This window comes from Bos grunniens, chromosome 5 (genome assembly GCF_055505025.1).
Source record: "Bos grunniens cultivar Pamir isolate PY7600 chromosome 5, Bosgru_T2T1.0, whole genome shotgun sequence".
NCBI lineage: Eukaryota > Metazoa > Chordata > Mammalia > Artiodactyla > Bovidae > Bos > Bos grunniens.
In genome coordinates, this window is record NC_141169.1 from 96,348,680 (window position 1) to 96,365,812 (window position 17,133).

At 42.1% G+C, this 17,133-nt stretch overlaps 1 protein-coding gene and 1 pseudogene across 1 annotated transcript in view; one reads left to right on the forward strand and one right to left on the reverse strand.

Moving 5' to 3' along the window:
• The window catches only part of PLBD1 (phospholipase B domain containing 1), an 88,927-nt gene that overhangs the window by 30,778 nt on the left and 41,016 nt on the right, over positions 1-17,133 (forward strand). The gene's annotated exons all lie outside the window — the stretch shown is intronic.
• LOC147372648 (dnaJ homolog subfamily A member 1 pseudogene) lies at positions 7,882-9,230 on the reverse strand (annotated as a pseudogene).

Here is a 17,133-nt window from a genome sequence, read left to right on the forward strand (position 1 = left end):
AGGCAGATTCTTAACCACTGGACCACCAGGGAAGTCCCCCAAACCTATCTTTAGAAGGGCATTTCCCATAAGCTCCTTTCAGAGGCTGTCATTCTGACTGCATTACTGAGAAGTTCAGTAAGTAAGGGAATTTCTGAATCAGCACACATTCCAAGGCTCTGCTCTGTGCCTTGCTCAAAGCTTGGAGCCATGGGATACGATGCAGCAAGTGTCAAACAGACCCCTGGCAATGGGTTGGGGAAGAGGGAGGAGAGGGAAGAGGTTACCAGTTTCCTGCTTCCTCTCTGATATGGTCCATGGGGTGAAGGCTTAGTACACATTCTGTGGTGCAAGAGTTTAATTTGAAGGAAGTGCCAAATGGAGTAGAGAGCTGGGGCTCACAGAGACAAGAGCTTTTGCAGGGAGATAGGGTGGGAGAGGCGGGGTGGAGGGTGGTGGTGGTATGGTTGGTGAGTGGCAACTGGAAGGATTCCTGGAATCGAGACTCTTAGACTGAAGGCCCCATCAAAGAAGGACTGCAGCAGTAAGAGCTCCATGCACTGTCTCAGCTGAGCAGGAAGGCAGTGGGACTCCCTCTGAGCAAAAGTATCCAGCATTCTCTGAAGCAAAGCAGAAATAGCTTAAAATATCAACCCTCTGGAAGGACTGTAGCCACAAACCAATGGTGGAGAAACAAGTCACAGGCTAGAGTCTTTTGTTTTCAGCTACACTGCTGCTGCTGCTGCTGCTAAGGTGCTTCAGTCATGTCTGACTCTGTGTGACCCCATAGATGGCAGCCCACCAGGCTCCCCCATCCCTGGGATTCTCCAGGCAAGAACACTGGAGTGGGTTGCCATTTCCTTCTCCAATGCATGAAAGTGAAAAGTGAAAGTGAAGTCGCTCAGTCGTTTCTGACTCTTAGTGTCCCCGTGGACTGCAGCCTACCAGACTCCTCTGCCCATGGGATTTTCCAGGCAAGAGTACTGGAGTGGGGTGCCATTGCCTTCTCTGTTCAGCTACACAAGGGGAGTTATATGAGAAGCAATAGCATCTTCATACCCAGGCATCATTTCATCCACTTAAAACATATACTGCTGGAGACTGTTTTGCAAAGTACAGTCCCACGTACCCAGACACAGCCTTGGTGCTAGGGCAAAGAAGGTGAGTTTGTGCCAGAGGCCAGAAGAAAGAGCTGCCTTGTTTCCCTCTCATTTTACAGAGTTGCTCAGGCAGCTACCAAGAGCAGTAGAAGGTATAGGCCTACCACTTTCTTCCATGTTTAAAATGGAGTGTTCCTTATAGTCTCCTGAACCTCCTAAGGGCAGAAGTGTGTGGAAGGTTGGAGATCGTGGAATGAACGACTTGAGATAGACAAGGATGTTGGTTTGACAACCTCGGAAAATATCATTTGAAATATGAAATATTCAAGAAACCAAATCAAAATGCAAAGACATATCCTCATATGCTCCATCATCGCCTTTGAAGCATTCTGCAATTTGCTGCTTCTCTGAACTTTTACAACATTCTCCTGGGTCCAGCCCTTTGTATCAATACTTTATCCTGAAGCTCACGGCCATCTACCTGCGCTGCTTCTGCAGGGTGATCTTGTGTGGAGCAGCAGCACATCAGCTTAGAGCAGGCACTCACTGTTTTCAGGGGTTTCTCTCACTGGTTTGCTCTTCTTCATGCTCTACTCTTCCTCTTCTTTCCCTGCCCCACTCCCATCGCCCGAGGACCCCCCTCCCTGTGTGGTGCACCACGAATTTCACATGTGCCCATGAGCCGTGCCATGATGCTCCTTCTGCCTCTTGCTCATCCCCTTCCTAGCAACTCTTCGAACTATGATTCCTAAGAGCCAGATGCTGCTCTTCACATCTCTACCGGTCAAAATACTGCTCAACCTCCAAGACCCATCTCAGATGCTGTCTCCTTGATGAAGCTCTTCCTGACTCCATTTCTACTGGGTCAAAGCCCCATCTTTCTCCTCCACCATCTGTTAGTGCTTTGGGGACAGGGTCCCCATCTTTCATCTGTGCATACCCAAGAAGCCCAGCACAGCACTTCTGCCACCAGCACTTACTTAACAGGCTTGTTAAGTTGAACTGAATCCTGTTGTTGTTCCAGTTTTATTAGAGATGAATCAGAAGTGTGAGCTACCTATTTCCATGTAATGCCCTGTCTAGCAGCCTTGGCCAGATGGAATTTTTTCCTCCTTTTTTCTTTTTTTTTAAACTCTACTGGGGTGGCTCCCTAAGAGTTGCAAATTAAGAGTCTCTGATGGCTCACTAATGAGGTAAAAGCTGATAAACAGCCATAGATTGGTTTTTAATAAAATGAGTCATGAGACCTTTGTGGAAAGAATGGTGATGAGGGTGTGGAGACCTGGTCTGCTCTAGTTTTTAGCAAAGCAGCTTATCTCATGCATTGCTGGAGCAGCTGCAGAAATGACTTCTTCAGGGTTTACGCAGCTTGGGTGAGTGAATTCCATGCAGCCAACACTTGTGAATATTACCTTGTGCTGGGCTCTGGGAACAGAGAGACAGTGGGGAGTGAGTTCCTCAGTACTTTGCTCACTCTTTTTAAGTTAATGTGTTGACACAACAGTTGCTGAAACTATGATGAAAAGATATTCTAGCAAGATTTTGACACAAGTAGAGAAAGTAGGGAAAGCAGTCAAAAGGTGGAACCTTTTCAATGTTTGTCTTACCATCAGATACTTCAAGAATCTCCTCCATACCCCCAAACTTGCTCCTTCTGATATTAGAAACTGACTATGGCTTCTGGTCAAGGCTGTAGACACAGCAAAGATAAGTAAGACACAGTTCCACCCTTAAAATTATCAAATGACACATCAACCAGTAATTATTTGGAAATTAACATGAACCACAAAATGGTGATGATGATGATAACGACTGGCATATATATATAATTTAAAATATGTCAAGCATTGTTCAAAACATTTTATATATGTTATATTACTTGTATGAGGTGTGTGTATGCTCAGTTGTGTCTGACTCTTTGCGACCCCGTGGGCCGTAGCCCACCAGGCTCCTCTGTCCATGGGCTTCTCCAGGCAAGAATACTGGAAAGTGAACATGAAAGTGAAGTCACTCAGTCGTGTCCGACTCTTAGCAACCCCATGGACTACAGCCCACCAGGCCCTCCGTCCATGGGATTTTCCAGGCAAGAGTACTGGAGTGGGGTGCCATTGCCTTCTCCATTAACATCGGCTAGGCATATTATATTTACTTGGAGCTGGTATACTTGGTGACAGCCTTAGTGCCCTCGGACACGGCGTGCTTGGCCAGCTCCCCAGGTAGCAGCAAGCTCACGGTGGTCTGGATCTCCCTGGAGTGGGTTGCTATTTCCTCCTCTAGGCGATCTTCCTGACCCAGGAATTGAATGCACGACTCTTGTGTCTCCTGCATTGGCAAGTGGATTCTTTACCACTGAGCCATCTGGGAAGCCCATTAAATTATTTCATCCATAACAGTGCTATAAGATATATATTATTATTATCTTCCTATCATTGATGAGAAAACTAGGGCACAGAGAAGTTCAGTAACTAGCTGAAAGTCACAAAGCTAGTAAGCAGAAGCCAGGTTTGGAAACAAGCTATCTGGCTATGGAGTCCACGCACATGCACACAACACGTACAAACACAAATAGATTAATCACAATGGGAAATACTACAGGAGCCCGTTCCTACTAAAGGAAGTAGGAAATCAAAACAGCTACGAAAGAGTAGGAGAGAGCTCCTGACAAGCACTAAGTGAAACTCACTCAGTTGTGTCCGACTCTTTGCGACCCCATGGACTGTAGCCCACCAGGCTTTTCTGTCCATGTCATTTTCCAGGCAAGAATGCTGGAGTGGGCTATACCATATCAAGTGATATGGTATTAACATAATGCAGATAGATTCAAGGAAAAGTGGGCATACGAGTGTGTGAGAGATGGAAAGGTGGGTGAAGTCTCCACCAGCTTAGGAGGAAACTTACTGACTTTACACACCATAGGAGCTGGAGCTAAATCTAACACATCCTTGATCTGGAGACTGGTGTGGGTTCTGTTTGATGAGAATTCAGAGACATGGAGAAGCTGGGAGTCTTTCATATAGTCGAAGAGCCCTGAAGGAGTAGGTCGAGCTTTGAGCTCAGAATTCAAAGCCTCTGCTCTTATCTGCTGTCCGGTGTTGCTATAACACACACGAAATGTAGAGTCCCAGGGCCAAGGGTCAGAGAAGGGCCTCAGCCTTCTGAGGGGGCTGTGAGTGGACTGTGTTCCTCAGGGACCCTAGATGGGGCAGAATCAGGCGAAGCCTCCATTTCTGATCTCAAGGTACAGGTTTCTCTTCACCTGCTCTGAATGTCAGAATCAAAAAATTTAGCCCTCACCCAAAAAAGAAAGAAGCAATTTTAATAATCCTAGCCTAATTACCCTCCTCTATCTCCATCTGTCCTGTCTACTGTGCTGTGGACCTCTCAGCTCCACCCCCAAGTCAGGGTGAATGTTCCTCTGTTTCAGGGTTTCTCAGCCTCAGCACTTTAACATCAGGGATTGAATTATCCTTTGTTGTGCATTGTAGGATGTTTAGCAACGTCCTTGCTATGTACCCACTAGATGCCAATTGCACCTTCCCTCCCCCTATTGTGACAATGAAATATGTCTCCAGACATTGCCAAATGGATGGAAAAATCACTCCAGTTGAGAAACATGGCCTGTATTGAAATAGACTGAAAAGTAGAGAGGATCTGGAACTCTGAATGGAGCTGGGCAAGACACAGTGGTGGAGACCTCAGCTAAAATGTATGACTTTTGTTTCTTTACCTGAGTGACCACTGTGGGTCAATAGCCCACAAACTATTTTTTTCCAAAAAAAAGAACTTCATTTTCACTTAAATCATTTTAATGTTAAGAGCCCATTCCTCCTCATGGCAAGAAATGTGACCATAGTTATTTCAATAAGAACAAAATAATTTATCATTGAGACTAAGTCAGTTCAAAATAGGCTTCCCAGGTAGTCCTAGGGGAATGAATCTGCCTGCCAATACAGGAGCATAAGAGACATGAGTTTAATCCCTGGGTTGGAAAGATCCCCTAGAGGAGGGCATGGCCACGCACTCCAGTATTCTTGCCTGGAGATTCCAATGGACAGAGGGTCACAAAGAATCAGACTTGACTGAGCACGCACCCACAAGCAGTTCAGAATATTACACTCCTGTCCCAAACACTTGTCTCCAGAATGGACTGGTTTTACTGAGGCATCATGGAGGGAGGGGAGATGTTTAAGTAGTGATTGTCTGTCTTGTGTCCTTCTCTGGAGCATCTACGGAAGTGGAAGGATCTCACTGAGTCTTTAGCTTTGGTGTTTCCCCACCTGACATCAGATGAGGCTTCCATGGTCTCCCTGGTCTCCAGTTGCACAATCAATGCCATTGACGCTGCGATAGTCACCCCAAGTGTTAGTCCTCTGCCCCGAGAAGGTTCATTAGCTCCCAATGTCCTCTTATTCCACCCTAGACCTGACAAGAGCAACTTTGGCTGCCCGCTAAAACTCAAGGTGGGTGCAGAGTTTGCTGCATTTAGCTCATGAGCCCAGACAGTCCAGGAAGCCATCTCTGCTTCCCCAGGCAACCTTGGAGGGGAAACATCAGGGCTCTTGCTTCTAAGCAACTAAATCAAGTCACCCAACATACCTGTAGTTTCTGCATTCCATTCCCCTGAACTATGAGGCCAGGGCAGAAGATCTCTTACCTGTCACCCACATACCTGTCTAGCTTTATTGCTGTTCTCTCCCTCCATTTTAGAGGTGATAGAAAAGGGATCAACTTGATAGAGAATATGGCAGCATAAGAGATATATAAATAAAAGTTAAATGCAATTCCTCAATTAAAAAAAAATACTTAAAAATAATTTGAAGGAAACGGCTTCATGAAGTTTGTTGACGTCAAGGACCATAAGAGATTTCAAAGGATTTTAATGTTTTTTGCCTGGATCTGCTGGGCCCTTGTCCTTGAAACAAATACTTTAAATATGCTTAAGGAAAACTTGAAGAATTGTTTTCTTTTGCTTTGTAATCAGTATATTAAAGAGACATTCATATATTTCAAGAATTGCTTAAATCCTGATACCCAGTTGCAGTGCTAGAAACTCTTAGATAAAGGATATCTAGATTTCCACTGTGCTGAGGGCCAAATTCCCATTTTTGAAAGCTGAGTCATGGCCTGCTTACAGTGCTGAACTCTAGGTCAACAAAAGCCTCAGGCTTCCCATGTGGCGCAAGTGGTAAAGAACCCACCAGATAATGCAGGAGACTCAAGAGATTAGGTTCAATCTTTGGGTCGGGAAAATTACCTGGAGTAGGAAATGGCAACCCATTACACTATTCTTGCCTGGAAAATTCCATAGACAGAGAGGCCTGGTAGGCTACAGTGCATGGGGTCACAAAGAGTCGAACAAGACTCAGCACAGCACAGCACAGTACAGTACAAAAAGCATCAAATGAAAACCAGAACTCAGACTTTAGGTAAAATTCCAGTCCAGAGAGTGCAAGGAGCTCACAATTCGACCTACTCTGCTCTAAATTTAGAGCAAATGGTAGACAAAATGTGCCACAAGAGAGCTTCGTGGTAATATAGCTGGTCCCCCAAACAGGGTTGAACAACTCTTGAACCAGAAATGGGGCAGAAAACAAAGAGAGGGAGTATGGATCTGCTGGGCCCTTGTCCTTGGAACAAACACTTTAAATATGCTTAAGGAAAACTTGAAGAATTGTTTTCTTTTGCTTTGTAATCAGTATATTAAAGAGACATTCATACATTTCAAGAATTGCTTAAATTCTGATACCCAGATTTAAGCTTGTGAACATATGATTTTAAACATACAATTAAAGCTATTCATCATAATTTGCTATAGTACCAACATTAAATTACAGTTACTCTGGAGTATAAGTTAAATGGTTTAAAGTAAGCCTACAACATACCTACAAAAACACCTTCCTATCTCATACATGCAAATTACTTCTCCATGTAAAGGCCTCATCACTCTAAGTTTCCCTGCTCCAGAAGTCACTACTCTAAGGCTTACTGTGGTCTGAAGAGAAGGGGGAGGGAAAAAAAGTAACAAGGACCAATAGCTATATATATTAATAAAAGACGACACAGCAGAAGAGAATGCAGTTCTATAAATGCAAGCCCTCAAGAAGCAGCATGTTATGATAAACCCCTTCTTTAGAAAGGCATCATTTCTATCACTGATAGCACAGGCTAAATTAAATTGTACAGCATGCCATCTTCAAATAACAGTTGAGGCAATAGAATAAATATAGAAGCATCACAGTGAATCCCACTTAATACAACTGTACAGACCAACACTTCTCTACAAATTAAGTTCTTTGTCTGACTGCCAGTTAAATACAATTTTAATTTCATAGCTTAACAATTAAGGGTCATACCCTGAAGTCAATACATATACCTGGCATTTCAGTCTAAGCTATTCCATGTACATAGCTGAAATCTATTACAAAGTATGGCCTAACAAATGCTATGCTAAGTCACTTCAGTCGTGTCCGACTCTGTGCGACCCCATAGACGGCAGCCCATCAGGCTCCCCCGTCCCTGGGATTCTCCAGGCAAGAGTACTGGAGTGGGCTGCCATTTCCTTCTCCAATGCATGAAAGGGAAAAGTGAAAGTGAAGTCGCTCAGTCGTGTCCGACTCTTAGCAACCCCATGGATTGCAGCCTAACAGGCTCCTCCGTCCTTGGGATTTTCCAAGCAAGAGTACTGGAGTGGGGTGCCATTGCCTTCTCCGAACAAATGCTAGGGGAAATTTTTTAAAGTAGTTTTTACAAGTATTAAACTTATCTTGCACACTTAAGTCATCATACATACAGGGCAAAGTCAGAGCTTTTATATTCCAGTTTATTCTTCATTTAACTTTTAAAACACTACTATAGTTGAATATTAAAACAAAAACAAGTAGTGAGCATATTATGATTATAGCCCTTCACTCAATCACTACTGCAAATAAAACACTCGCAGTGAGTGTTATTCACGGGCCCTACTAAGAGGTCTGACACTGAACACCACCCCTAGGATGATGTTCATCATCCACATATGCTTCTCCGTTGTAATGGTGCCATCGTTCCTGATTTGGATCAAAGTCCACTAATTCTACCTGGTCCATTTCATCAGTCTCTTCTACCTCCTTCCTCTCAGGCAGAAATTTTTCCAGCAAAGAGAGTTCATCAGGAGAGAGAAAGCCATTCTCAGGAAAGTTTACCTTAAATTCAATGATTAGGCGACCCTTTTCATATGGCCTATGATAAATTGGCATGCCTTCATTTAGCACACACTTGAGATCTCCATGGGTAACAATCTGACCTGGATGAGAAGTGATGACTATGAGTCAGTTGTCAAGAGTAGATATTGGCTTCTGGAAGCCACACAATGCCTCAGTCAACTGTATATCCATACACATGAAAAGCTCTTCTCCTTGTTGAGTAAAAACAGCATGGTCCTTCTGATCTAAAGCAAGGATAATATCTCCTGGCTCCGGTCCTGGTTCTTGGTCTCCTTCACCATGGAATGTTATCTTGTGGCCATCTTTCACGCCTTTGTCAATATGAACTTCTAGAATTTTCTTTTCTCAAACTGTCTTCCTTCTGTTGCAGCTTTTACATCTATCTTTAGGACTGATCCACTCCCCATGGCCCTGGCAGTCCATGCAGACAGACTGAATTTGCTGAACCATTCTAGGTCTTATTTGATGAATTCTTATTTGTATTCCAGTACTTTGGCAACTGGGACAGCATTCTGCCACTCCTTTCTTACCACTTCAGCCTTCACATTTGTCACAAATCACATTCTTTTGCAGAGCTACTTTTCTTGTTGCACCATTATATAAAAAGGTTACTGCAAGTTGACGCACAACGTTTTTACCTCCCTCTCTCTCTCTGCATCCTGTCTCCTCCTCTGAAAAACATATCAAAGATGTCCGTGGGGGAGCCCAAACCACCACCTGCTCCACCGTCTTTAATTGCCTGTTCTCCTCCTTTGTCGTATGATTCCCTTTTCTTTGCATCAGAGAGCACTTCATAAGCTTGAGAAATCCATTTAAATGTCTCACCTTCATTTGGATTCTTATCAGGGTGGTACTTCAAGGCCAGCTTCCTGTAAGCCTTTTTCAATTCTTCTTGGGTGGCATTGGGTTTGACCCCCAAGACATCATAAGAAGTAGTTTTTTTCACCATTTTCACCTGCCAATTAGCAGGCCGATGCCAGTGTCAGGGAGTGGGGAGGAGCGAGTTGCTGTGCACAGCTCAGGCAGCCACAGCTCCTCCACCTCTCACTGGGCCCTTGTCTTTGGAACAAACACTTTAAATATGCTTAAGGTACTCTAAGTTATAAATGAAGGAAAACTTGAAGAATTAGTGGGACAAGAAGGAAGATAAGAAGACAGGTAGATATTTAATAAGAACTTGTTTGAAATATAAATGAAAATTAGGGAAATTAATTTTTTAAAATATTAATAAGTGGGTAAACCTTGGCCAAGACAAAGTCAGAGAAATAATTTCTGAATCAAACACTGGTATTGAGGGATTTACATAGTACACTGCCCAGAGAGAGAAAGGGGTAAAAATAACGAGAGAGCTGTTATTAAATAGAGAGATTTGATTAAGAAACTCCAACATATGTCTATCAGAAGCCCCAGAAAAAAACAATATAAACAAAAATTGGAGGGAATTTCAGATAAGGAGGAGTTAACAGGGTAGTAGTTGAGAATTGATCAAAATTGAAAAAGACGTGAAGGGAATTCCCTATGGCCTAGTGGTTAGGATTCCAGGCTTTCACTGCCATGGCCCAAGTTCAGTTCCTGCTTGGGGAACCGAGATCCTGCAAATCACCCAGTGCAGCCAAAGCAAAGAAAGGAAAAAACAAAAAACAAAAAACAAAACACTTTCAGTGTTCCCCAGCAGTCCAGTGGTTAGGATTGAACACTTTCACTGCCATGGGCCCAGGTTCGATTCCCTGGTCAGGGACCTAAGATCCCACAAGGTACGTAGTGCAGCAAAAACACAACAAATAAACAAAGGAGTCCTTGGTTAGAAGACACAGCCTATTAAATTGCTACAACCCAGAGGGTGAAACTACAGAGAACTGAGGATAAAGGGAATAATTTTATCTTTATCAACTGAGCTATCAGGGAAGCCCAATATTTTAAAAGTACTAAGGAAAAATAACTAGAGTTTTAAAACCATTTAAATTATCCAAGAGCAAGGGCAAAATAAGGATATTTTTAGATAAATAAAATATTTCACCATGCCCAGACTTCTATTAACCTGTTGATATTATAGGACATACACTGACAAGAATAGCAGGAGGGAATATTTGGGATATAAGGAACAATCATTAACACAAGAAAGAAAGAAAATAAGATTTAATTGTAAAACTTTGAAAATTTTTAATTTTTTTAATTGAAAAGGTAAAACTAAATCTTCTAACAATAACATGATGGATGATGTCAATGGGTAGGTAAAGCTTGCTAAGATGTATATGTTTGGAGGAGAGAAATATAAAATTCATTTAGATTTTATATGGGAATTCCCTGGTAGTCCAGTGGTTGACTCTGTGCTTCCATTGCAGGGGCACCGGTTGCTCCCTGGTCGGGGAACTAAGATCTCATCTGCCACTTTGTGCAGCCAAAAACAAACAAAAATTCACTTAGATTTTATAATAAAATGCATAGTTATGAGTGTTTTTGAAATTTTTAATGATGGTTGCCCTTAGGATCGGAGAAGGCAATGGCACCCCACTCCAGTACTCTTGCCTGGAAAATCCCATGGACGGAGGAGCCTGGTAGGCTGCAGTCCATGGGGTCGAGAAGAGTCGGACACGACTGAGCGACTTCACTTTCACTTTTCACTTTCCTGCATTGGAGAAGGAAATGGCAACCCACTCCAGTGTTCTTGCCTGGAGAATCCCAGGGACAGGGGAACCTGGTGGGCTGCTGTCTATGGGGTCGAACAGAGTCGGACACGACTGAAGTGATGCACCAGCAGCAGCAGCAGCAGCCCTCAGGGTGGACATACAGCTGACCCTTGAACAATGCTGGGGTTAGAGGCATTGGTACACCCATCCCCAGCCCTATGCAATCAAAAACCCTCATGTAGACTTATAATTGGCCCTCCATATTTAAAGAGTATGTATTTTTTTCTTTATCCACATGTAAGTGGACCCTTGTAATACAAACACATGTTGTTCAAAAGTCAATTGTACATTTTATGGCTTCTAAATTAGCAGAAGCTAAAAGAAGGATAATAAAATGTTATCTAATAGGGAAAATATAGAAGAACGATGAAGAAAGGGATGGTAATTGGAAAACAGGACAGATTATAAAATGAATATTATAAAAATGAATCCAAGTATATTAAAATCACAATAGATGTAAAAGGATTATTTTCATTAATTAAAAATGTTCAAAAAAATAAATAAATAAAAATGTTCAATTGAGGACATGTTGGTCAAGGACACTAACATGCCACCAGTAGGTAAATAAGTCCTAGAGATCTAAGGCACAGTGTAGTGGTTGTAATCAACCATCCTGATTGTAAACTTCAGAGCTGCCAAGAGATTAGATCTTAATTGTTCTCATCACAAAAAATGAAATTATAATTATGTACCACGATAGACGGAGAAGGCAATGGCAACCTACTCCAGTGCTCTTGCCTGGAAACTCCCATGGATGGAGGAGCCTGGTAGGCTGCAGTCCATGGGGTCGTGAAGAGTCAGACATGACTGAGCGACTTCCCTTTCACTTTTCACTTTCATGCATTGGAGAAGGAAATGGCAACTCACTCCAGCGTTCTTGCCTGGAGAATCCCAGGGAAGGAGGAGCCTGGTAGGCTGCTGTCTGTGCGGTCACACAGAGTCGGACATGACTGAAGTGACTTAGCAGTAGCAGCAGCAGCAACCATGATAGAGGTGTTAACTAATACTATGGTGGCAATCATACTGAAACAGATAAATGTATCAAATCATTACACAATGTTATATGTCAAGTATAGCTCACCAAAAATGCTTACTGTATATCATATGAGGGACATTTAATTTTTTAAATAAGTTTTAAAGAAGCTCAAATAGCCAATAATCCTGAGGGGAATGGAAATTAAAACAACATATCATTTCAAATACATCGAATTGTTGAAAATTTGAAAGTCTGATATGCCAAGTGTTGGTGAGGCTATGGAACAAAGAGAAATCTAACATGTAGTTCAGAAGAATGTAATTTGGTACAATCACTATGGAGAACAATTTGGCAATATCTATAACTCTAGGTATATAGAATATTCACCCCAGCATTTTTATATGTGTGTGTGTATATATATATATTCTAGAAAAACAAATGTGTAAAAAGAGATATTTACAAGAATGTTTGAAGTTGTATTATAATAGTGAAAAATTAAAAACCAGTTAAATGTTTATCATCAGATCAGATCAGTCACTCAGTCATGTCCGACTCTTTGCGACCCCATGAATCGCAGCACGCCAGGCCTCCCTGTCCATCACCAACTCCCGGAGTTCACTCAGACTCACGTCCATCGAGTCAGTGATGCCATCCAGCCATCTCATCTTATGTCGTCCCCTTCTCCTCCTGCCCCCAATACCTCCCAGCATCAGAGTCTTTTCCAATAAGTCAACTCTTCGCATGAGGTGGCCAAAGTACTGGAGTTTCAGGTTCAGCATCATTCCTTCCAAAGAAATCCCAGGACTGATCTCCTTCAGAATGGACTGGTTGGATCTCCTTGCAGTCCATGGGACTCTCGAGAGTCTTCTCCAGCACCACACTTCAATAGCATCAATTCTTTGGTGCTCAGCTTTCTTCACAGTCCAACTCTCACATCCATACATGACCACAGGAAAAACCATAGCCTTGACTAGATGAACCTTTGTTGGCAAAGTAATGTCTCTGCTTTTGAATATGCTATCTAGGTTGGTCATAACTTTCCTTCCAAGGAGTAAGCGTCTTTTAATTTCATGGCTGCAGTCACCATCTGTAGTGATTTTGGAGCCCAGAAAAATAAAGTCTGCCACTGTTTCCACTGTTTCCCCATCTATTTCCCATGAAGTGGTGGGACCAGATGCCATGATCTTCGTTTTCTGAATGTTGAGCTTTAAGCCAACTTTTTCACTCTCCACTTTCACTTTCATCAAGAGGCTTTTGAGTTCTTCACTTTCTGCCATAAGGGTGGCGTCATCTGCATATCTGAGGTTATTGAGATTTCTCCTAGCAATCTCGATTCCAGCTTGTGTTTCTTCCAGTCCAGCGTTTCTCATGATGTACTCTGCATATAAGTTAAATAAACAGGGTGACAATATACAGCCTTGACGAACTCCTTTTCCTATTTGGAACCAGTCTGTTGTTCCATGTCCAGTTCTAACTGTTGCTTCCTGACCTGCATACAGATTTCTCAAGAGGCAGATCAGGTGTTCTGGTATTCCCATCTCTTTCAGAATTTCCCACAGTTTATTGTGATCCACACAGTCAAAGGCTTTGGCATAGTCAATAAAGCAGAAACATATTTTCTTGGAACTGTCTTGATTTTTCAATGATCCAGGGGATGTTGGCAATTTGATCTCTGGTTCCTCTGCCTTTTCTAAAACCAGCTTGAACATCTAGAAGTTCATGGTTCACATATTGCTGAAGCCTGGCTTGGAGAATTTTGAGCATTACTTTACTAGCGTGTGAGATGAGTGCAATTGTGCGGTAGTTTCAACATTCTTTGGCATTGCCTTTCTTTGGGTTTGGAATGAAAACTGACCTTTTCTGGTCCTGTGGCCACTGCTGAGTTTTCCAAATTTGCTGGCATATTGAGTGCAGCACTTTCACAGCATCATCTTTCAGGATTTGAAATAGCTCAACTGGAATTCCATCACCTCCACTAGCTTTGTTCATAGTGATGCTTTCTAAGGCCCACTTAACTTCATATTCCAGGATGTCTGGCTCTAGGTCAGTGATCACACCATCGTGATTATCTGGGTCGTGAAGATCTTTTTTGTACAGTTCTTCTGTGTATTCTTGCCATCTCTTCTTAATATCTTCTGCTTCTGTTAGGTCCATACCATTTCTGTCCTTTATCGAGCTCATCTTTGCATGAAATGTTCCTTTGGTATTTCTGATTTTCTTGAAGAGATCTCTAGTCTTTCCCATTCTGTTGTTTCCCTCTATTTCTTTGCATTGATTGCTGAGGAAGGCTTTCTTATCTCTCCTTGGTATTCTTTGGAACTCTGCATTCAGATGCTTGTATCTTTCCTTTTCTCCTTTGCTTTCTGCTTCTCTTCTTTTCATAGCTATTTGTAAGTCCTCCCCAGACAGCCATTTTGCTTTTTTGCACTTCTTTTCTATGGGAGTGGTCTTGATCCCTGTCTCCTGTACAATGTCACGAACCTCATTCCATAGTTCATCAGGCACTCTATCTATCAGATCTAGGCCCTTAAATCTATTTCTCACTTCCACTGTATAATCATAAGGAATTTGATTAGGTCATACCTGAATGGTCTAGTGGTTTTCCCTACTTTCTTCAATATAAGTCTGAATTTGGCAATAAGGAGTTCATGGTCTGAGCCACAGTCAGCTCCTGGTCTTGTTTTTGTTGACTGTATAGAGCTTCTCCATCTTTGGGTGCAAAGAATATAATCAATCTGATTTCGGTGTTGACCATGTGGTGATGTCCATGTATAGAGTCTTCTCTTGTGTTGTTGGAAGAGGGTGTTTGCTATGACCAGTGCATTTTCTTGGAAAAACTCTATCAGTCTTGGCCCTGCTTCATTCCCTATTCCAAGGCCAAATTTGCCTGTTATTCCAGGTATTTCTTGACTTCCTACTTTTGCATTCCAGTCCCCTATAATGAAAAGGACATCTTTTTGGGGTGTTAGTTCTAAAAGGTCTTGTAGGTTTCCATAGAACCGTTCAGCTTCTTCAGCGTTACTGGTTGGGGCATAGACTTGGATTACTGTGATATTGAATGGTTTGCCTTGGAAATGAACAGAGATCATTCTGTCATTTTTGAGATTACATCCAAGTACTGTATTTCGGAGTCTTTTGTTGACCATGATGGCCACTCCATTTCTTCTGAGGGATTCCTGCCCGCAGTAGTAGATATAATGGTCATCTGAGTTAAATTCACCCATTCCAGTCCATTTGAGTTCGCTGATTCCTAGAATGTCAACATTCACTCTTGCCATCTCTTGTTTGACCACTTCCAATATGCCTTGATTCATGGACCTGACATTCCAGATTCCTATGCAATATTGCTCTTTACAGCATCGGACCTTGCTTCTATCACCAGTCACATCCACAGCTGGGTATTGTTTTTGCTTTGGCTGCATCATAGGACTGCATAAATGAATTTTTACATAGTCATAGTATGGAATACCATCAGCACATGAAAATAATAAATTTAATCTGATAATAACATAGATAATTCTTTTAAAATGTCATATGGAGGGGTGGGAGGTGTGAAGGAGGTTTAAGAGGGAGGGGATGTATGCATACCTATCACTGATTCATGCTGATATATGGCAGAAACAAACACAATATTGTAAAGCAATTATCCTCCAACTAAAGCATTTAAAAAAAGAGTTGACCATGTTATTTAGACCACTTCCAGAATAAATTATATTAATGTAATTTAATACTATAGATTTGTATTAAATAAATATTATGACACTAAATGCAAAAAATTTTAAAAATGTCATGTGGAAACAACAAGTTAGAGTGGTAGATGGTATGATATTATTTATTTGTTTATATATGTTCTGAAACATGATAAATAATGCTATACATTCAGTTTAGTTCAATCGCTCAGTCATGTCCAACTCTTTGCAACCCCATGAATTGCAGCACACCAGGCTTCCCTGTCCATCACCAACTCCCAGAGCTTGCTCAAACTCATATCCAGTAAGTTGGGGTGCCATCCAGCCATCTCATCCTCTGTTGTCCCCTTCTCCTCCTGCCTTCAATCTTTCCCAGCGTCAGGGTCTTTTCCAGTGAGTCAGTTCCTCGTATCAGGTGGCCAAAGTATTGGAGCTTCAGCTTCAGCATCAGTCCTTCCAATTCAGGACTGATTTCCATTACAATTGACTGGTTTGATCTCCTTGCAGTGCAAGGGACTCTCAAGAGTCTTCTCCAACAACACAGTTCAAAAGCATCAGTTCTTCAGCGCTCAGCTTTCTTTATGGTCCAACTCTCACATCCATATATGACTACTGGAAAAACTGTAGCTTTGACTAGATGGACCTTTGTCGGCAAAGTAATCTCTCTGCTTTTTAATATAATGTCTAGGTTTGTCATAGCATTTCTTCCAAGGAGCAAGCATCTTTTAATTTCATGGCTGCAATCACCATCTGTAGTGATTTTGGAGCCCCCAAAAATAAAGTCCTTTACTGTTTCCATTGTTTCCCCATCTATTTGCCATGAAGTAATGGGACCGGATGCCATGATCTTAGTTTTCTGAATGTTGAGTTTTAAACCAGCTTTTTCACTCTCCTCTTTCACTTTCACCAAGAGGCTCTTTAGTTCCTCTTCGCTTCTGCCATAAGGGTAGTGTCATCTGCACATCTGAGGTTATTGATATTTCTCCCTGAAATCTTGATTCCAGCTTGTGCTTCATCCAGCCCAGCATTTCACATGATGTACTCTGCATATAAGTTAAATAAGCAGGGTGACAATATACAGCCTTAATGTACTCCTTTCCCAATTTGGAACCAGTCCATTCTTCCATGTCCAGTTCTAACTGTTGCTTCTTGACCTGCATACAGATTTCTCAGGAGGAAGGTAAGGTGGTCTGGTATTCCCATCTCTAAGAATTTTCCAGTTTGTTGTGATCCACACTGTCAAAGGCTTTCATGTAGTCAATAAAGTAGAAGTAGATAAAGTAGAAGTAGATGTTTTTATGGAACTCTCTTGCTTTTTCAGTGATCCAACAGATCTTGTCAATTTGATCACTGGTTCCTCTGCCTTTTCTAAATCCAGCTTGAACATCTGGAAGTTCACGGTTCAGGTACTGTTGAAGTCTAGCTTGGAGAATTTTGAGCATGTGAGATGAGTGCAATTGTGTGGTAGTTTTAACATTCTTTGGCATTGCCTTTCTTTGG